Genomic DNA, 22,072 nt, shown 5'->3' on the forward strand with positions numbered 1-22,072 from the left:
AGTCACAGCTGGGCTAAGGAGAGATGAGTTTCAGTTCAGGGGTCAGAGCCACAGGACTTGGGAATTGGATGAATTAGAAATTTGCTGTAGTTAACAAAAAATTAAATCACAATAGTTATAAAATATTCATCCATCTGGGAGGAGGGAAATGAAGCCCGATATTTAATTCCAGATTTTAGCCCTCGCTTTGCATTTTTTATCATAGATTAGGCCCGCCTGCAACTTTGACAGGGCACCGGGGACTTCATCCATTTCCACAGATTAAAAATCCTCTCGTAAAAAAATTAATTGCCATTAAACTGCTCGGAGGAAGAAAAAAATGTGCCCGTCAGGACTCATTTATCCACCTGGACTGCTCCGTGGGCTAATGAGGAAGCGGATGGAGGGCTCGGGGCGGTGACTATCCAGGTGTTTGGGGAACCAGGAACCAAGACCTTCACTGGGGCCCAAGCCCTGGTCCCATAGGGGCTGGGGGCGAGAACCCACTTCCTCTCTGGTCTACCCCTAAATGCACCCATGAGACCTGTCGAAGGCCTTACAGATGGAGAAACTGAGGCATAGGCGAAGTCCCTCACCTAGTCAGGTCCAAATCAGAGGGCAGCAGAGCTGGCATTTAAGCCTGGGCCCAGGAGGTGCTCCAAGGCTGAGCACTGCCTGTTAAGTGGGGGCCTCATTGTGGCCCCCAGAACCTCATGGTTCCCTGAGTATTGCAAAGTGACTGGGAATCCCCAGCACCAACTGGCCAAGGGGAGTGGCTCCAGGGCCAGGAGTGGCCCCCTGGATGCTACTTGGGAGGCAAAACAACAAAACACTCCACACGATAACCCCTCACCTAACTCCTGACACCCCTCAAAACCTCCCTGAGTTCAAAGGTCAGTGGGAAAGGCCAGGTAGTGGGGCTGAGACATTCCTGGAGGGGAGAAGAACTCAAGGAAGCCGGGCCTGCTTCCATCTGGGTGGGGCATCACTGAGGGGGCCTGCTTCCACCTGGGAAGTGCATCACTGAGGGGGCCTGCTTCCATCTGGAAGGGGCATCACCCAGGGGCCGGGCCTACTTTCATCTGGGAGGGGTATCACTGGGGGGCTGCTTCCATCTGGCATCATGGGGGGGGGCCGCTTCCATCTGGGTGGGGCATCACTCTCAGGGGCGGGGCCTGCTTCCATCTGGAAGGGGTATAACTGGCCCCCCTCCACCTGGATGGGGTATCACTCTCGGGGGTGAGGCCTGCTTCCTTCTGGACAGGCATTACTCTCAGGGGCGGGGCCTGCCTCCATCTGGGCGGGGCATCGCTCTTGGGGCGGGGCCTGCTTCCACCTGGGAGGGGCATTGCTCTTGGGGGCGGGGCCTGCTTCCATCTGGGCAGGGCATCACCCTCGGAGGTGTGACCTGCTTCCACCTGGGAGGGGCATTGCTCTTGGGGCAGGGCCTGCTCCATCAGGTCGGGGCATCACCCAGGGGCGGGGCCTGCACGGGGGGGGGGGGGGGTGTCAGGCCCCCTCCTCTACAGAAGAGGAGACCCAGGCTCAGAGAGATTCAGGGTCCCGCTGGGTCTCAGGCCTGCCTCTTGCTGCTCACAGGCTGAGGGTGCAGAGTCTGCAGACCCCAACCATGCCTGCAAGCCCCGCACCCTGGCTGTGTCTCTTTGTTTAAGATTCGGAGTCGACTGGTGTTTACGCCTGGAGGAAAGGTCGTGCCCTGGCAAGGGCGCTCCTGGGGCCGGCCCCTGCACTCCCCAGGTCCCCCTACAGGGCACCTCCAAGGGACCTCACGCCCGCTGCAGAACTAGGTACCTGGGTGTCTCGGCAGGCGACTTCCGGCTCCGCTGTGGCATGGGGAGGGTGGCCGTGGAGGTGGCCGTGGAGGGGGACGCTGTGCGCCAGAAGGCAGCAGCACGAGGAGACCACACGTCAGCCACCACAGGAGCCAGTCTGCAGGAGAGTCCCAGAGGAGGGTTTTGGGCTCCAGGGACAGGCTTGGCCACCAGAACACTCTGTGTGGCATGGCAGCACCCCGTGGGGTCAGCGTCTGCAGTGCAGTGCCGCAGCTCCATGCCAGGAGCCCGAGGGCGGCTCCGGAGAGCAGCGGCAGTGGAGCGGCGGCACTGAGCTGCCCGGGCTCGGTCCACAGGAGCAAGTAGGAAGAGCAGAGCTGCCCGGACCCCCCGCACCGCCGAGCCCAGCTCGGGCTCCGGCTGCAGCAACCACCTGGGCTCGGCCAACCCGTCCAGCCTCACCTCCTGTGACCCCGCCAGGACCCTGCACTCCACAATGTCCACCCTCAGAGCGCTCCGTCAACAGATCCAGGCCAGGATGGAGCAGGCCCGGGGCCGCCCCAGGAGGGGTCCAGAGCTGGGACAGCGGGACCTGGGGGGGAGAAGGCAGCCCTGGAGGGTTCCAGAGGCCCGGGAGCCCTCAGGCTGGCCCCCTCAGGCTGGAACAAAGGGGCAGGGCACGGAGCGGGCTGGGAGTGCGCCCTGTGGGCAGAGACACAGAGACCCCTTATTCCGGAGGCCCAGGAGCCCCCCGGACCAGCTGAGGTCTGGCCCTCAGCGCCCTTACAGCGCCTCAGCCAGATGGGACTCCTGGACCCCCAGGACCTGGCCGTGGGAGCCCTGGGACCCCCCTTCCTGGGGCCCGAGGAGCTCCCCCACCCAGTGCTCCTGGAGTACCGCCTCCACGCTGCATTCGGGTGACCGCTGGCCCCCTTGGGGGCCCAAGCTGGCCGGGCAGAGGCCCGCTCCCGAGGCGCCCCCGAGGGTGCCCCCACCCTGCCCGAAGCCGCGGGCGGCCCTGGGCCACCTGCACAGCTCCGAGTCGCTGCGAGACTTCATGCGGCAGCAGGCGCTGGCCCGGAAACACCAGGCCCAGCAGGAGAAGGCCTTGGCCCTGCAGGCACAGCAGCTGCGCAACCAGCGGTTGCAGGACGTGTACCGGCTGCAGAGGGAGGCTGTCCTGGGCACGCCGCTCCCTGTGCCATGTTGGGCTGCCCCACGGGTTTCCCAGACCAACCCGGGCATCGTGACCTTCGTCCCCAGCTCGGCCCAGTTCAGTGTGAGTGGGGCTGTAGGGAGGATGGGCTCCCGGCTGAGGGTGCGGGCAGATTCTGAGTGTGCCCCCCACTGCCCTTGGACCCACAGAGCCTGGGCCCTCCCCGGAAAGCCGCACAGGAGTGGAGCAAGGTGACGTCGGGCACCTTGCTGGGTGACCAGGAGGTGCCGGGCAGGTGGGTGTGGGCACTGCTGGCTGGGCGCAGGGCTGGGCTGGCGCCCCTGCTGCTGCCTGTGGGGCACCCTGTCTCCCCTTCCCAGCAGGCAGCGCCTCTGGCGCGTGTCCCCTCAGCACGTGACAGCACTGACAAGCAGCTGATGTTCTCTAGATCTTTCCACACTGCTCAGGGCCACCCAAGCGGGGGCAGGCGGTCCTGGGCTCAGCCTCAGCGGGCACTCAGGAGACCCCTGCTCTGCCTCCTTGGGTGGGGATATTCCCTGATCTTCAGTTAGTGCCCCCGCAGAGGCTGTGTGGAGGCCACTGGGCCCGATGTGGGTGCAGTGTCCAGCAGGCTGAGGGCCAACTCTCTGCGCATGGCTGTAGCAGGGCACAGGTGGGCCTGGAGGCCGGGGACCTCAGAAGTCCCCACCCCGACAGTGCTGCCTGCCCTGCTGTGCGGAGGCTGGGCCAGTGAGGTCAGGGTGGGGGCACTCAGGTCACCCCTCCTGGCCACTGGGCTTGGACCTGTGGTCTGAAGCGTGTGAAACACCTGGGGACATTTGTCCAGGGACATACTCCTGGGGCGGTGCTTGAGGCCTGCTGCCTGATGCCCAGGGCTGGGGACTCACCCGGGCGAGCAGGCTCCTGGCCGCCCTGTCCCCCCGGGTCCCCTGATGACCTCCGTCTGACTCCCATGCCCCTTCTCCCACTGGACACTCAACCCCTCACCAAGTCCCCATATCCGGTTCCTACCTGGCCTGCCTCCCAGAAGGACACATGTGCCCATTAGCCCCCCATGTCCCCACGCTCTCCCTCTGACCTCACCCCCACGTCCCACAGGAGTGGGGTCCCTGAGTCTGTGGCCCTGTGACACCTTGCGGCCCCCAGGTGCGTCCATGGGGAGTTGTCGCAGGAACCAGGTTTCCCTGGGCTGCGGCCATCTCTGTCCCCCCACGGCACTGGCGGGCACTGGGCTGTGGCCATCTCTCCCTGTGGACAGAACCGTCCTGCGCATGGGGTACAGGTGCTCTAACAGCCCCGGGAGGAGCTGTGGGCGTCTCTAGCCGGCCCTGCCTTTCTATGGTTTATCATGCCGAGGGGGGCCGTGGGTCACCCGTGTCTCCTCCAGCTCCTCCATGGACAACCAGCAAATTTCCAGGGGGCTGTGTGGCCATGCCACAGCACTGCAGGGAGCACTGCTCCTGAGTGAGTGACCTGAGTGGCAGGTCTCAGCACGCTGGCGTCTGGTGCTGGGGTCTGCTCCATGGACCCGCTGAGGCCCTGAGCGGCCCTCCGGTGTCCGGCCTGTGCTTCGGCTTCTGGGGGCAGCATTCGTGTCTGTGGCCAGCAGCTCGGTGCTGGGCATCCGGGTTCTGCCAGTCCTCCTGCTGTATGCTGTGTGTGGGCGCGCTCCAGCCTCCCAGAGCCCTCTGGCTGCTCTGTCGTGGCCTTGGGTTTGGCTCTGAGGCCCGGGCCGGCGCCCGTTCTGCCCGTTGACCCTGAGGGGCCGACTGACCCGGGCCTGGCTCTGGGCTCCCTCTCTCGTCAGCTTCTGCCTGTGCCTCAGCCACACGGAGCTCCTGGAGCCGGGCGCCTGGGACGGCTGGGACGGCGTCTCCCCGGAGACGAGGGCCAGCACCTGCAGGGGCTGCCTGAGGTCCCAGAGCCTGACCACCCGCTACCCGCACTCGGGGGTATGCATCTGCCTGGCCTCGGAGGGGGCCCAGCGCCTGGGTGCCCGCGGGCCGCTGCACTTCCAGCACCGGCAGGCCCGGCTGCAGGCGCTGGAGACCATGGCCAACGTCCTGAAGCAGCGGATCGACATCCTGACAGCCACTCTGCGCCCACGCGAGCAGCCAGATGCCCCTGGGGACCCGGGCCCGGAGCTGCTGCTGCCGAGCCTCCACCTCTCGCCCGCTGCCCCCAGGAGCCTGGGCACTGCCCAGGCCTTGGTGCCCAATGGGGGCCCAGAGGCGTCACAGCGCTGGCCAGACATGCAGGTGGGGCCTCTGCACGCTGCCCCCTGCTTCCTGGACCCCCAGGCCCTGCCGCAGATGGGCCACCATGGCAGCCGGCCCCGAGGTAGGGCTAGCCCCACCCTGGAGCTCCACAGAGCCATGGCCAGGCAGGACCACGCCCCCGAGTCAGCGCCCCTGCCCCACAGTGAGTTCTGTGACCCCGACCCCGCAGGTTTCACGGAGGACGGAGTCTGCGTGCCGGGTGAGAAGCTGCTGCTGGGAGCTGGTGCTCCCTGGGCCCCCAGCACCTGTGCCAGGAGGTGGGTGCCGCCCCCTCGCCCCACGCCCTCACGACGCCCCCACCCTCACGACGCCCTCCAGCCCTCATGCCCCCCCAAATGCCCCCCAGCCCTCACGCCCCCACTCTGCTGGCCCAGCACTGGCAGGCCTGTCCCCAACATCCAGTCCAGAGCCTGGTCTGGGACCTGCACCCTCAGCTGTGTGGGCACTCTGGGCTCTTCCAAAGGGAGCAGGCCGCCCACCTTCCTGTCCAGGCCCACCCTGAGCGCCCTGGCCCAAAATGTGCTGTCCCAAGGCACACTGGCCCATTGTCTGGAGTCACATTGTCCCAAGTCCTGAGTCCGAGTGCCCAGTACTGGTGTCCTGGGGTGCATTGTCCCAAGTCCCACTGTCCTGAGTCCTGTCTCTGTGTCTCATTGTTCTGAGGGCATTGTCTGAGTTCTGTTGTCCCATTGTCCAGGTGTCCTGAGACTGTTGTCTCCAGGTCATTGTCCGATTGTCTCATTGTCCCCTCACGTTGTCCCAAGGCTGTTGTCCCGCTGTACTGTTGACCCTTCGCCTGAGGCCCACTGTCCTGTGTCCCATTGTCCCTTCACCTGAGACCCACTGTCTCATTGTCCCTCTGCCCCAAGGCCCACTGTCCCATTGTCCCTTTGTCCCTTCGCCTGAGGCCCGCTGTTCCATTGTCCCTTTGTTGGAGCTGTCTGAGGTGTCCCCACCACCGGGAGAGCACCAGGCTGTTGGAGCAGCTGCTTTCCTGGGGGCCTTTTGCCCTCCCCGACCCCCAGGGCTCCCCAGGCACTGAGTGTTCCCCTGGGTCTGTCCTCAGCCCCTGTCCTCAGCCCCCAGAGGGGGCCTTCCTGAGGGGGCCCAGGACTGGCTTTCTGAGGGGCTGGAGTCCGTGGACACTTGTGGTCTCCGCATGGGCTCCCCTCTTTACCCTGCAGGGTCCCTCCACTTCGGGCCTCCTTTCTAAGCCAGAGCAGGCACACACTGGCCACCTCCTGGTCCCTGACCCCCCCTTCCCCAGGCCCCGGGGGTCCCTGCCTGGTCCTCAGTACTCAGGGCACATGGGAATGTGGCAGGGCCAGGGCCTCTGTGCAGGTGTGGTGTGGGCAGGGCTGGGGGCCAGGAGTCGTGTGTCCATAAGCTGACACTCCTGCAGCGGGGACTAGAGATCTGTGCCCAACCCCCTGGCTGTCAGCCGCTGGCTACCCTAGCCTGCGGAGGCCAGGCCAGTGCCCACAGCTCCTGCCCCCTTCACGGCCCAGACCCCCTGGAACTCAGGGTCTCTGGTCTCAGGTCCGGCCCTCCATCCCCGCTCTGGGCTGCCCCGGCCACATCTCATGAGCGCCCTTGTCCCCAGCCTCACCTCGTCGGATACTGCCTCTGGCTCCCTGCGGCTGGACAAGATGCCTGCGGCCCTCGGGCTGGGCTTAGCCACGCCCTGCACTGACCAGAGCTTTGGTAAGGGCAAGCCTGCGGACAGGCCCTGGGCTGTCTGGTCGGGTGTCCGGGGAAGCCCACGGGGGTCCCCCCCTCTGCCTGGGCACCCCTGGGGCACAGAACACCCTTGATGCGGATGCAGCCCCCTGTGGGATTAAAGGTCTTGGAGACTTCAGGGCCCTGCTGCCCGCTCTGTCCCCTGCCATGACCCTGCCGGGGTGCTGTGCGCTCTGGGTCAGGTGCGGGCGCCTGCCTCCATGCACTGGGGACTGTGAGCATGGGGGCACATGTGCGCACTCCTGTGCGTGCATGTGAAGTCATGACGCAGGACCACGTGGGCTCATGTTGGAAGCTGCATGTGTACACACCAGTGCATATGTGTGAAAGAATGCCTGGGAACATGTCGGCATGTGTGGGAACATGTGCATGTAATCATTGCATGCCAACATGTATGGAAGGCATGTGCACATATAAGCTCTGTATTGAACATGTAGACACAAAGATAGAAACATTTGTGTACATGCATGTGAGAGCATGTCCATGAGACATACATGTAGCATGATATAAGCACATTTGTATGCGCATGCAAGTGGAACATGTGTGCAAATATGTGAAAGCATTCCACAGGAACGTGTGTGCATGGGTAGAAATGTGCATATGTTCATGAGGACTGAGAGCATGTGGACATTGTGCATGTGTGTGGAAGCATTTTATGGGAACATGTGGACAAGCATCACATACGTAAGCATGTCCATCTGGAAGTAAACATGCACATGTGTGTGGAAGCATGTGAATACGTGCACACATGCTATGAGGACAGGAGGGTATGCTTGGAAGCATGTCACATGTATCAAGCATGTGTGCATAAGAACATATGAGCATGTGTGAAAGCACACATGTGGGATGCTGGCATCCATGTAGAAGCCCTGCAGGTGTGTGCAGACATTTGAGCACTGCAGGGTCTGTGCCCATCTTGTCTCATGCCCCTGACCTCTGACACCCCCCTCAGGCCGGGGGGTGTGGGGCTCAGCCTCAGCTCTGCTGTTCATGCTGGGCAGGTGAGACCCCAGCCTGGACCCCACAAACACCTGCTGCTCAGGGCACCTTGAAAACGCAGGTGGCCAGGTGGCCCCGCAGGTGCAGTGTCAGGGGAGAGTTCACGGGGCGCAGAGATCTGGCTGTGAAGCTCCAGTGCCCTCATCCTGAGAGTGACACAGAGAGGCAGCGTCCAGAGGCACGAAGGGCCGGCCTGCGCTAGGGCTGGCCTAGCCAGGGGATCCCCGGGGGCCTCACAGAAGGGGTGACCCCCTCTGCCCATCGGGCACGGGCAGGAGACAGGACCCCACTGTGAGCCCCTCTGTTCCGGGGACAGGGACAGAGGCTGGGCTGATCAAGCAGGTGGGGGCAGTCCCGGGGCTCACTCCCAAGGCCAGGCTCAGCCTCTCCCAACTCTACCACCACCCCAGACCACACGGGGCGCCCAGGGAGCCCCAGCTAGAAGGGTGGGGGTCCTGACCGAGCACTGCACCAGCGTCAGGCGCTGCCGACACACACACATTCACAGGGCTGGGACCCTGCGGTGAGGAGGCAGGCCTGGGGTACGAGCCCAGAGCTGGATGACCCTGAGCTGGATGGAGACAGGGCCAAGTAGGTGCTGGGGCAGCGCCAGCCAGCGGCTTCCAGGGGAACCTTTTAGACACAACCCAACACTTGATTGTACAGAGGAGCTTTTGATTGTTGTCCAGAATTTTCTCACCCTTAGCCCCCTCTGTCCTGGAAGTCCCTCAATGAGGGAATGTTCTGGATCCCGGAGCTTCCAGTCACTCACGGCCCGACGGCTCAAGCCCAGAATCCCTTTCTCCTTTCCAGTTTTTAACATAAACAGCAGGAGCATCCCTGGCCTGGCCCTGCCCGCAGGGTGTGGAGACCCCACTTGCCTCACCCAGTGACTCTGGCTGGCAGGGGACCGGGAGGCTCGGTCCACCTGCCTGCGATCCATTCTGCTGTGGAAAGGGGGGCAAGTGGGGGGGCAGGCAGGGAGGGCTGAGCAGGGCTCTGGTGCGGGGATCCACTCCTGAGGGGCTGCAGCGGGTGCAGAGCAGGGACACAGCTGAGCTGTACCTGCCCCACCCCCGTCCCCCAGGGCCTGGAAAACCTTGGAGCAACCCAGGTGCCCTCCCCGCCCTGCCCCCCACTGCCCGGGGCCTGTCCCCAGGGAGGGTCTGTGAGCGATCTCCAGCTTCTGTGCCAGGTGGGAGTGGGCACCTCAGTACCCCCTCTGCACTTCCACAGGCCAGTGTGGTGGGGCCAGCGGGCCCTTCACCCCCAGCTTCCTGAGGACCCTGAAGGTGCGTGCGCCCCCGCCCGCCCGCAGGCCTCCCGGGCTTCTGGCAGGGGATGAGTGGGGGGCGGCCAAAGGGGAGCAGGGGGGGATAGGAGGCTGGGCTGAGCCTGAGATGGGGCAGCAGCTGGGCCCCTCTGCAGCTGGACCAGCAGCAGCAGGAGCAGACGCTGGCCCTCCGGAGTGTGCGGGCCGAGCTGGAGCTCTGGGAGGCCCAGAAGGCTCTGGAACAGCTGCTCTTCAAGCAACAGGTGCAGGTGGGGCTCCCGCCTCCACGGGCCTGGCCCTGGCTCCTTGCCATGGGCGACCGTGCTCTCCTGCCCACAGCACCTGGCCGAGAAGCACCCCGTCATCTCCGGGCCAGGCCACCCGTGGCCAGCGGCCTCCTGGAGCCCCAAGGCCAGTCGCAGGTGTGTGCGGTGTGGGGCTGGGGGTGGCGTGGGCCCAGCAGGAGCCTCAGCTCTCTTTCCTGGCAGATCCCACACTCCAGTGGACACCAGCTGCTCCTCGGCGTCCGCGGCCTCCCCGGGCAGGGACTCAACCCCACTCTGCTGGGCTCCCGAGGGTGGGGCCGGCAGCGCCGCCTTTGCCGGTGAGTGAGCCCAGAGCACTGGGACAGGCGTGCCACACGCAGCGGGCGACAAGGGCACTGCCTCCTGGGCGTACCGGGTCAGAGCCAAGATGAGAGAGCAGCCGGCCCTGGGGGCATCTCTGCTGACCGCCAGCAGGGGCCAGCACCACCCCTAGAGACTTGGAAGCAGTGTGTGTGTGTGTGTGTGTGTGTGTGTATGTGTGTGTGTAGGGGCGCCCACCTCCTCAGCCCTCGCTCTGCTCATTGCCGGGGCCCCGGCACATGCGCAAGGGGCGTGGCAGGCTCTGTCTGCGCCACAGCAGCGGCCGCATGGCTTGTCCATGTCTCTGGGCAGGTCTGTGGGCTTCCACTTTCTGTCCTGATGCTGAGGGTTTCAAGGACCCTGGGGGGAGCCCGCCACCCTCCACCCGCACTGAGGCCGATTCTCCTTCCTCCGGGCAGGGAGAGTCACTCCTTTGCTTCTCTGCTGTGCAGCTGCTTCCAGCACGTTCCCTGGGTCTCTTGCCAGGCCCCGGCCGCTGGGCTTGCCCACTGCGTGCCGTGAGAGTGAGCTTTGCTCCTTGCTTTTCCGCCTGGTGGTTCTTTCTCTTCTTGCCTCTGGAGTAGACGAGCCTCTTTCCCCTGGGGTTGGTGGGCCAAGGCAGGCCAGGGGCTAGGTGAGCCACAGTCCCAGTGCGGCCACCACTGGGTCAAAAACCAAAAAACCAGTTCATGGTCCGAGCAGGGTCATGTGACTGAATGTGGGGTCGTGAGAAATCTGGCAATAGTGAAAGGCTCTGAAAGTCACTGAGAGCCGAGCGTGGCCGCGAGCCGAGGTGTCCACTCCGCACTCTCACCTGCAGGGTCTGAAGCAGGAGTCAGATACTGCGGTTCCCAGTGGGAGCCACGGCTGCACTGCAGGGGTGGGCTGGGGGAGCAGCCCCAGGTTCCAGTCCCTCCCCAGCCCCCTCCTCAATACCCTATTCCCTAAGCACCACTGGGAGTGAGCCCCAAGCTGCGAGCAAAGCATCTCAGGTTGGGTCCCCAAATTTCTCCCCCAAAGATTGAACACCCCCAGTTCAGTTGCCTTGTCTGTTTCTTGGGGTCCGCTGTGCTGCTAGTTCTTGCTGCTAGGACTGGTGTGTGAATATTCACAGCACACATGTGCATATATATATGGGATTTTGCTCACTGACTTGTTTAGGTGAGTTTTTTTGGGGGGTCACATCCAGCAGTAGGCTTACTCCTGGCTCTGTGCTCAAGGATCATTCCTTGTCAGCTTGAGGTCTATATGTGACACCAGCAAACTCCAGCCCGCTGACTATGACTCCGACCCCTAGGTGGGTTTTTAAGTAGGTGGCAGATCCCAGACCCAAAGCTCAAGGACTCCAACATGTGAAATGCAAGAGTTCTGCTGTGGGGCACAGGGGCCAGGATAAGAGAGTTGCTATGGGCAGGACCCGGCCAGGGGTGAGTGCATGCACACACACACACAAACCACAAACATGCATGAACACATGCAGGCACATGCACACATATGCATGCGGTCACACACGTACAGGCACACAAATGCACACAGACGCACGCACAGGCACACACGCACCGCACGCAGACACACAGACGCAGATGCACGCAAAGGCACACACACAGACGCACGCACGCATAGACGTATGCACAGGCACACACATACACACACATGTACAGACACAAGTACAGATGTACTCACAGGCACACGCATACACACACACAGACGCACGCACTGACTCACGCATGCACAGACGCACACACATGGACGCACACATGTAGACGCGCGCACAGGCACCCGTACCCTCACGCTGCCTTGGTCGCATCTGTGCTTTGGGGCCACACAGTTGTGCTTTGACCTCCACATGGCGGTGTGGGCGGTGGACTCCTTCAGGGGGCCCTAAGGATGTGTGCAGCCAGGCCGCGGGACACAGACCCCCAGCACGGGCAGGGCCGCTGGAGCTGCCCTGTGCCACCCTGCACCTCTCCTGCCCCAGAGCTCACAGCACACGGGCACTCGCCCTCCGGGGAGCCAGCCGCCAGGCTCTGCACTCAGGACAGACCCTTCCTGCAGGTGAGCCTCGCTCCCACACGGCCCCTCGGGTCGCCCTGTGGGCTCTGGTCCGGGGGTTCCCCCGTCCCGCCCCCCTGCTCCCGCCTCTCAACCCGGCTCCGGTCATGCAGTCAGCACCCCCGCCGCTGGCCTGGCCTGTTTCCAAACCAGCTAGAACAAACCAGTGCCTGCCCAGGCCAGGGCCAGGTCAAGGGGATGGAGGCCGAGATGAGGGGGCAGGTGACGCCGGTGGCGGCCCCCTCCCTTCACACCTGGGAGGTGGGTCCCAGAGCGGCCCAGCCCCTGCCCCTCGCCAGCCGAGCGGGACCGGACCCTTCGCCCGCCTCACGTGGCACAAGCTCCAGCAGGAACTGCGCGCCAAGACCCAGGATGCGCTGCTGCGCCTGCGTGAGATGGCCTTGGAGGAGAAGGTCCGCACGGAACTGGCGTGGACAGACCACCAGCAAGGGTGAGCGCACGCACCGCCGGGCCGCAGAACATGCCCACCCCGGGTCCTGGTGTTTGCAGAAAGTTAGATAAGGTATCGGGGAACCCCAGGCCAAATTCATCAATATCAAAATCTCCATAGCCCCTGCTCCCCGAGATAGCGCGCCGGGCACCCTGCACCGGGCACCCTGCACCCACACTGGGCACCCCTCACCCTGCACCGGGCACCCCGCACCAGGCACCCATCATCCTGCACCGGGCACCCCACACCCACACTGGGCACCCCTCACCCTGCACTGGGCACCCCGCACCCCCAGACACCCCGCACTGAGCACCCCTCACCCTGCACCGGGCACCCCGCACCCCACATCGGGCACCTCTCACTGGGCACCGGGTGTGAAGCAGCCTTGGAGAGAGGCTGCAGTTGCAGGAGATAGAACATCCAAGGGGAGAAATCGAGGTTCCTGCGCCCTGCATCCCGGTCGTGGCTGGTCCAGCCGCATGGGCCAGGCCAGGGGTCACGTCCTCCTCCCTCCCATCGTCGGGGTTGGGCTCTGCCTCAGAAATAGTCGGGGTGAACAGGGTGTTGTGCGGGGCATGCTTGAACGGCAAGCCACGCCTGTGTACTGCCCATCGTGCCCTGAGCCAGGCCTGGCCCTCAGGTCCCCAAGCAGCCGAGCAACCTTGGCGGCACTGTCCACCCTGGGGCAGAGGCAGCAGGCGGTGCTGGACAGGCTGGAGCAGCAGCAGGTATGTGGGCGCCTCACCACCCCTGGGTCCGGGCTGGCCGAGAGCAGGGCGTGACTCAGAGGGCAGCAAGTGGGGGCCGCCTCCATGCCACCCTCTCCCCTGCGCTGGCCCTCCCAGTGCTGACCCTCCCCGTGCTGGCTGTCCTGTGCTGACCATCCCATGCTGACTGTCCCGTGCTGACTATCCCTTGCTGACCGTCCCCATGCTGGCTACTCCCATGCTGACCATCCCGTGCTGATCATCCCGTGATGATCATCCCAGGCTGACCCTCCCCATGCTGACCGTCCCCATGCTGACCGCCCCTGTGCTGACCCTCCCTGTGCTGGCCATCCCGTGCTGACCATTCCATGCTGACCATCTCATGTTGACCATCCCATGCTGACTGCCCCGTGCTGACCCTCCCCTTGCTGGCCGTCCCCTGTGCAGAAGGAGATGCGGTCCCTGCGGCGCCTGCAGCGGTCGGAGAATCGTGCCCGGAAGCTGCTCCTGGAGCAGCAGCGGGACCTGGCCTTGGTGCAGCGGTCCATGGCCCGACTACAGCAGGAGCTCTGGGTTCGCTCCAGGCTGGCCCAGGTGGGCACCCCAGGCAGGGACAGGCGAGCTCTGTCCACACCTGTGAGCCCGAGGAGGGGGCCCAGGGCTGCTCACCCCAAGGGCGGGGTTGCATGGGATGCAGAGGAGGTGGGGTGAGGGGTTCTGTGAAGCCCCCGAGGGAGTGCAAGGCCGGGACCTTCTGTCTGTGCCGCTGCAGGGACCTGGTGGGGGTGCCCTGCCTCCCCTACCCCAGACCTCCCCCGCCCTTCACCCTCCCTCCCCCTGCTTCTCCCCAGGGATCCCACTGGGAAGTTCCAGCCCCGCAGGCAGTGGCCCCCAGGACCTGCCCGCAGCAGGAAGGGCCCACACAGGGCTCCTCAGGCCCCCCACAGCCCTGGAGGGTCCCCGAGAGCCCCCGAGCCTCACAGTGAGTGTGCGGGGGGCACTCAGGCCTGGCCCCCTGGGGCCACGGACACTGGCCGTGTCCCCTCTTCCCAGGGCCTCCGGGTGGGTGGAGCCGGCAGGCCCCCGGAACTGTCCCCAGAGCCGTGTGCAGGGACCCCTGCCTGCCCGGGCGCCAGCAGTGCCCAGCAGGCCTCTGCCAGGGGGGGCTTCATGTTCCTGCCCCCCGGGAAAGGCAGCCCGGCTGCCCCTGAGAATGCCTGGCCCCCCTCTGGAGCGAGCGCGCTGCCAATAAACCAGGACGTAGGACCCCACACCCGTGCCAGCGTTGCCAGCCAGCCCTGCCCTCAGGCTGCCGGCCCCGGCTCTGCGCCACCCACTGGCCTGGAGAGCTGTGTCAGGGCCGGGCCGTCCAGCGTGGAGGTCCTGCTCCTGCTCCGCGTGGCGCCGTCTGGGGTGCTGGGGTCCCAGGAGCCACGGCTGGAGTGCACGGGGACAGATTCCCCTCCAGCTGTGGCCCCCCATGCCGGGCTGAGTGGGGGTCCTGCCTGTCCCAGGCAGGTCAGGCGTGGCCTGTGATGGGAGTGGAGGCAAGGCCTGGGGGAGCACTGTAGACCGAGCCTGGCCACCGGGACATGCAGAGAAAGGTCTGCGGCCAGGAGCTGGGGCGGGCCACTGCGTGTGGCCCCTGAGGGCTGTTCAGCGGGCCAGGCAGAGGACCCTCTTCCCCCCACTGACCTGCTGTCCAGGGTGGGTCATGGCCTTCTCAACACCCACAGGCCCCCTGGGGCCCTGCAGAGTCCGGGGGTGGTGTGGGACGAGGATTCCCCTGCGGAGAGTGGACACCCCAGCCCGGCGGCCTGGGAACCACAGGACAAGGACTCCCCTGCGGAGAGTGGACACCTCAGCTCGGCGGCCCGGGAACCGCAGGACGAGCTCCGAGCCCCCCTGGGCCAAGGTAAAGAGGGAGGAGGGGGGAAGGGGCCTCTGCGTCCCACACTGCTGTGTCCCCACCCAAGGCAATGACCGGGGCCCTCGTCCTGCCCTGAGCCTGGTCGGCGGGGCCTGGCCTGGTGTGGCCTGTCCACTAAGCCTGGCGAGGCTGAGGCCGTGCTGCTCTCCCTTCTCCCTGCCTCAGTCTCCCCCTGTGCTCCGAGGCGGCACAAACAGGAGGGTCGGAGGCGGGAGTGCGTGTGCCCGCCTGTTCTGCCACTGTCAGTCAGGAGGGGTAGTTTAGACAGGCAATAGGGGTGGGGGCTGCGGGCGGCAGCCTCTGCAAGGAAGGGGACAGCAGAGCCAGTTGCCGAGCCAGCTGGGCGCTGTCCCCCCAGGGCGCTTGAGGGTTCAGGTGGGCGGCCCCTGTGGGGGTCTCTCCTGGGTCTGGAGCACAGCTTGGAAACCTGGGAGGCAGCATGGAGTAAGGACTCCTGGGCATGCTGGGGTGGGGAACAGGGTCCCGGCCCTGAGGACCAGCTCTGAGGGTGAGGGACTCGGGACTCCCCGAGGGTCCCCCGGCTTAGGCTATGTCCCCCTCCTCTGTTTCTTTCAGGGCTGCCCTGGGCCCCGCTCTGGCCCCCCAAGCAGGTGACCGCGCTGGACCCGGGGCTGGTCCCTGGCCCCTCCCACTGTCCTGGCCCCTCCCCTGGCCTCAACCTAGCCCTGGCCCCGCCCCCGTCCCTGGCCCCCCCCACTGTCCCTGGGCCCCTCCCCGTCTCTGGCCCCTCCCCGTCTCTGGCCCCTCCCCTCACTGGCCCCTCCTCCATCGCCCAGTCCCTGGGCCCACAGCTCTCTGCCTTCACAGGTCTTGCCTCTGCCGCAGGCGACTGGGAGGGTGGGCAGTGCCCCTGCTGAGGGGCAGCAGCCCCTGGAGATGCAGGAGCTGCCTGTGGGTGAGCTGGAGCATCGCGATGAACCCCCTTATGGGCCCACGGCCCCCCGCACCTCATGGGTCCCTGTGAAACTATCTTGGGGACAAGGAGTGTCGCCGTTCTGCTGCCCTCCTGCATGCTTCGAGGCAGCCGGACACGCGGGGACCCCCACAGGGCAAAGTGCTGCAGTGGGGGCAGCAGGCAGTGGTGTCCCCAGCCTTGCGGGCGGCCCCAGCGCATTTCAGACGGCCTAGCCGAGTGTCATCGGAGGGACCCTAGGGTGGGGTGCAGGGTCCTCCTCCCTCTGCGCTGACGTCCCCCTGCCCACAGGAGACGCCCCTGCAGACCTCTGGGCTCTGACCGGGATCCGAGAAGAGAGCACGCAGGGCCCTGATCAAGAGGGGTCCTCTGGCAGCTCGGGAGCCCGGGTGAGTGACAGCCGCCCCTCCCCCACCAGCGGAGGCCTGGGGCTGCCCAAGGGGCTGCGCTGCTGATGCCCCCTCCCCTCTCTGCAGCCGGAGACGCTGCCCACCGCCTGCAGCCCCGAACACAGGGGCCCTGGGGAGCACAGGTAGGCGCCGGCAGCGCGTGGCCCCCGAACCAGACTGTGCTGCCGAGGTGGATGGCTGAGGCCCTGGGTGGGCCATCCTGTGTGCGGGCGCATGCGACACCCATGGGTGCTTACAGGACGCGGCCGAGGCTGACCGAGCAGGAGGCCTGCAGCCCGGAAGCCTCAGCAGGTGCCCTGCCCCCCATCCCTCCCCTGAGCCCGGGCTGCCTCCCAGCACTGAGACCCCCACTCGCTCTCCGCAGCGCCTGAAGACCCCGGCTCGGAGCCTGCACTGCCGGGGACTGCCTCAGGCTCCGGCTCCGCACACGCACTGGCCTGGCCCTCGCTCCCCGACTTCCAGAAGGTGTCTGCAGTCCTGGTCCGGCTGTCCCACACCTCCTCTCCCCTGTCAGACCCCCCAGACTCCCCACTCACCTTCTCTGGGGGCTCTGGGTCCTGGGCGGGGTCGGGGGTCAGCGGGGCCCCCCTCCAGAGCTCCAGCCTGCTGGCCTCACCCAGGCCTGAGTCGGTGGCGTCCAGTGAGGTGTCCAGTGAGGTCTGGGCTGAGGATTTTCCCAGGGATCCGGGGAGCTGCTCTGACCCGCAGGACGGCCAGGTGCCCTCCCCGGCTCCATCCGCCTGGGGCCCGGGGAAGGGGCTGGAAGCTTCTGGAAGCAGCAGGTCAGATTCTGGTCCCGGGGCACCCCTGCCCAGCAGCCCAGAAGAGGGCAGGTCCCCCCTGCAGAGGCCCCGAGATGCCTCCCCGACTTCCTCCACCCATGGGGACCCCCCACCTGCCTTCCCTTGCATCCCCGAGGACCCCTGCCTGCTGCCCCCCCCACCCCCTGAGAGCGAGGCTGGCACTCAGAGCCACTCTGAGGACTTCCCACCTCCCCCCGAGGACAGCGTCCTGTCTCCTGGCTGTGCTGTGTCCCCCCAGGAGGCAGAAGCCCCCACTGCCCCTGAGAGGCTGCTCTTTCAGGGGATTCTGGGGCCCAGCGAGGCGGGGGCCCACCTAGAGGAGGAGCTGGGAGACTCACTCAGAGTGGTGGGTGGTCAGTGTCCCCAGCCCAGCTGCTGCCCAGCCCTGCCCACGGCGACCCCCGAGGGCAGGGGCGCTGTTCAGATGGGGGTACCAGGCTTCTGCTCGAGGGAGCTGCCAGGCAGGGAGGAGGCCGCGGCGGTGGACCTGGTGTCCACCCAGCTCACCCAGAGGATCCTGTGTGACACGCTGGCCACACTCTCGGAGCTGCCCGGGGAGGAGGCAGGTGCCAGTGCTGTCCCCAAGACACACACGGCAGCCACCGAGCCCTGAGACAGGCAGTGGTGCTGAGACACCGCCAAGTGCGCTGCACAACCACCGAGGATGCCGGACAGATGGTCACCTGCTCAGGCCTGGGGGCAGTGTCTGTCCATGCTCTGGAGCCTGTCCCCAAGGCTCAGTGTGGGGGGTGGGGGGCCTGGGAACACCCACAGTAGGTGCAGCTGGGCAGCTTCTGCAGACCACCGCGCATGGGAGCCACTGCCTGGCGGCTCTGCCCAGGCCCCCACGGCCCCCTGGCCCTGCAGCATGGCCACCATCCCGGCAGAAGTGGGGACAGGAGCATCTGGATTCTGTCCCGCATGCCAGCTCTGCCGCCCGCTAGGTGGACTGTCCCCTCCCGCGCCCTGATTCATGCAGGGAGGGACCACCAGCAGCGTCTGACACCCCCGGCCCAGGGCATATGCTGCCATGTGTGCCCAGCTCTCTCCGGGGCTCTGGGACCAGGCGTCATCCAGGGAGTCCCGAAACCAGTGACGGCACTTCAGACCCTCCTGTCTCGGCAGCCGCTGGGGCTGGGCTCACCTGTGTCGTGCCTGGTCCTTGGGAGCTGCCCCCATGTCCCCGCACCCACGGAGCCCCTGTGTTCCCTGTCACCTCAGTGGCCAGCACCTGGCCTCCGCCCCCATGACCTGTCACCAGCTCTGTCTGTACTTGCTGGGCTGTGTGGCGCTCACATCTGCTCCTGGGGCAGTCCAGACTGGGCCAGTCCTGTGCTGATTCTGGGCCCCCCACGGTTGATTCAGCACAGGGTGAAACAACTGTTTTTTCTCTCGCACGATTCCCAAACAAATACAGAGCTACAGTGGTCTATTGATTCCCTCTGAGTTTTCCAAACAAATTAGTCTGTAATTTTTTATTTTTTCCTCTTTATTGCTGGACCTTTGGATTTACGATACTGTGTGAGAGGAATTATGCATTTTATACACACGCTTGGCATGCTAATAAATCTCCATAGAGACCTGCAGGTTTGCCAGAAATTCCAGAGTTTACCCACTGCTATGGCGGGTGTGGATGACCCAGGGACAGCAAGGCCATGGATGGGACGTCCATGGCCCCGCGGGCATGGCGCCCAGCTGGGGCTGTGTCTTGGAGCTGTTGGGGAGGCTGACCACGCCAGCCCTACTGACCCAGCGTGGACTTCAGTGTCCTAACAGTCCCTCCAGGGTCTCGGCTCGCCTTGGCTCCAATCTCTGTCACCTCCTGGGCCAATAAATCTTGATTGGCACCTCTGGGCAACTCATTATCTCCTAGAAAACGATTATTTCTCAGTTATATCCCACGTTTCATTTCTCCATCTGTCTCTCCGCTTCCTGCCTGAGTCCTCCTGCTCTCCCCTCAGCCGGGACAGCCTCCCCTGTCAAGAACAAGGCCAGGATGTGGGGCCCGGGGCCAGCCCAACACCCTGGGCCAGCAGGGCCTGGGGCGTGCTCCCGGTCCGCCCGCGGGAGCAGACAATCGGCAGATGTGCCTGCCTCTGACCCTGCGCCCAAGCAGAGGCCTTTCTGCCAGTGGCCGTGAGCACAGCAGGGAGCAGGTGGGGTAGCTGGCAGGTCATGGTGTCCCCCCAGCATTCGCTCAGCGCTCTGGGCCACCTTCTGGACGCCAGGCCTGCTTGGCCTCGCTAGGGGGCAGCAGGGACCTGGCGATGCTCTGCCCGGCCTCCTGGCGTCCCGCCAGCGCACAGCCCGCTGGGAACAGACATGGGAAGGGGGGCCGTGGGACTTCCTGCCGTTCTGCTGCCACCAGGGGTGACCGGAGACTTCCTCTCTCAACCGCCTTCCTCCCCCTGTGGGGCAGGGCTCCGCGTCCCCCCCCCCACCCAACAGGTTCTGGGTTTCCTCCCACAGCCCCGTGTCGTGGTCCCCCGCTTTCCCTCCTGCTCCACCACAAGGGCCAACAGCGCCCCACCGTGCCCCCTCGCCTCGCCCAGCACATCTGAGTTGGGGTGTGGGTCTGCCAGAGCTGCTGCCTACTCCCTGCCCAGGGCAGCTGAGAGGGTCCTCCTCTTCCGCCCTTCTGCGTCCCCGAGGTCCAGCGTGGCCTTGACTGCTGCTGAGACGCCTCCCTCCACCCCCCAGGCCTTTCAGGGGACCCTCCCCCTGCCCAGCTCTTTGCCGAGGGGCCATAAACCCTTCCTGGGTGACCCTTACAGAGAACCATGGCAAGAGGAGCAGAGGGAAGGCTGGACCCTGTGCTCGTGGTTTTTGTGAAGATGATACTCTTCTGGTTCAAATGTGAGTCGCCCTCTGCAGGCACGGAGAGGGCTGCTGCTGACCAGGTCAGCAAGCCCACTTCCGTCCTGCCAACTGTTTTGGTCACACAGCCCAGATAACACCTTCTATCTCAAATAGAATCTTGGTCAGTATCATTGAAGACAATAAAAAACAAGGCCCTGTTGAATAATGCAAAAGAAAATCACTATTTCCTATTGTCTGTCATCTACAAGTTGTTCACTCGAGTCATCCTAAATAGGATTGGCAGAACACTAGATGAAGGACAACCATGCGAGCAAGCCAGGTTCCGCAAAGGATTCAGCACCATCGACCATATCCACACGATAACCAAGCTCATTGAGGTTTCTTGGGAGTTCAAGATGCCGCTCTGTCTAACGTTCATTGATTTAAAGAAGGCCTTTGATTCTGTTGAGACAGAAGCGGTCATTGAAGCCCTAGCCAATCAGGGCATTCAAGCCCAATACATCAGGATCCTCCGTGAGCTGTATTGCGGATTCACTACCAGGATCTATCTCACCATTCTACAAAGAAGTGATCGTTGATGTCAAGAGAGGGGTGCGGCAGGGTGATACCATTTCACCGAAACTCTTCAGTGCCACCCTTGAGAACATCATGCGACGACTAGAATGGGAAGGAATGGGAGTGAAGATAGATGGTCGGCAACTACACCACCTCCGCTTTGCTGATGACATTGTTTTAATAACACCAAACATCAGCCAAGCGGCACAAATGCTGGCCGACTTTGACCGTGAGTGTGGAAAGGTAGGACTACAGCTGAATCTTACGAAGACAATGTTTATGAGAAACAGCCTCGTTCCTGACGCCCCATTCGCTCTCAACGGAACGACCATCTCCGAATGCAACAGCTATGTGTACCTAGGTCGAGAGGTCAACATGACAAATGACCTGGCACCCGAGCTGCGCGGGAGGAAGAGAGCGGCTTGGAACGCCTTCAAGAGCATCGAAGAAATAGCTAAGAGGACGAAGAACCTCCGGCTCCGGGCACATCTCTTTGATTCCACTGTTCTTCCTGCATTAACATATGCCTCAGAGACCTGGGCCCTACACAAACAAGATGAGAACGCTATTCAGGTCTCCCAAAGAAGAATAGAAAGAGCTATGCTTGGAATATCACATTTCACTCAAATGAGAGAAAGAATCCGGAGTTCTGACATCCGTCGACGATCAAGAATCAGGGACTCTGTCTCGTTTGCCAAGGCCTCGAAAATCAGATGGGCTGGTCACGTAATGAGATTTAAAGACGACCGCTGGACTAGAGCTGTTACCGACTGGATTCCACGGGATGTCAAAAGACCGCGTGGTCGCCCACCTACCAGATGGTCAGACTTCTTCGTCAAGATCATGAACGATCGGTTTGAGGCCCTTCATGTTCCCGGAGCGAACAGATGCCATTGGGCTACACTAGCACACGACAGGGACAAATGGAGACGTTACTGGCGCCCGCTCGAGCAAATCGACGACTAACGGGAAGTTAAGTGATTAAGTGATTTCCTAGACTTGCTGAGAAATCCACTGAGGTCAGGGGCAAAACCCTAAACCTTTTTTGGTCTCTTTTTCCTCTGGGGGCAGCTCACCTGGCATAGGAAGAGTGAGGAAACCTGCCTGAGGTGTCTCCTGGGCTCCCTGGTGGGCCCTTGGCCTTCGATGTTCCAGGCTTTAGCTCTGCCTTACGAGCTGTTTGCTCTGAATGTTTTCCTACCTTCCTGCAGTTACATCTCATGAAAACGTCAAGGGCAGGAGCCAGAGGTCTAGTCTAGCGGGGAGGGCACTCGCCTTGCATCTAGCCAACCCGGTTCCATTGCCTACAAGCCACATGGTCCCCTGAGCACGGCCAGGAGTAAGCCATGAGAACCACCAGGTGTGGCCCCAAAATAAAACAGTGAAGGTCAAGGCCTGAGAGCCAGACCCAGGCGCATGTTCGCCTGGGGAAGCCCGGGGGTAATTTCCGGTTCCACACTGCTCCCCAAACTGCGCTGCTGGGATAGGCCCTGAGCTCTGGCCAGGCATAGGCTCCAAAACAAAACACAAAGGAGCAACCCAAA

Source organism: Sorex fumeus, unplaced genomic scaffold, assembly GCF_029834395.1.
Source record: "Sorex fumeus unplaced genomic scaffold, SorFum_2.1 ptg000095l, whole genome shotgun sequence".
Classification (NCBI taxonomy): Eukaryota; Metazoa; Chordata; class Mammalia; order Eulipotyphla; family Soricidae; genus Sorex; species Sorex fumeus.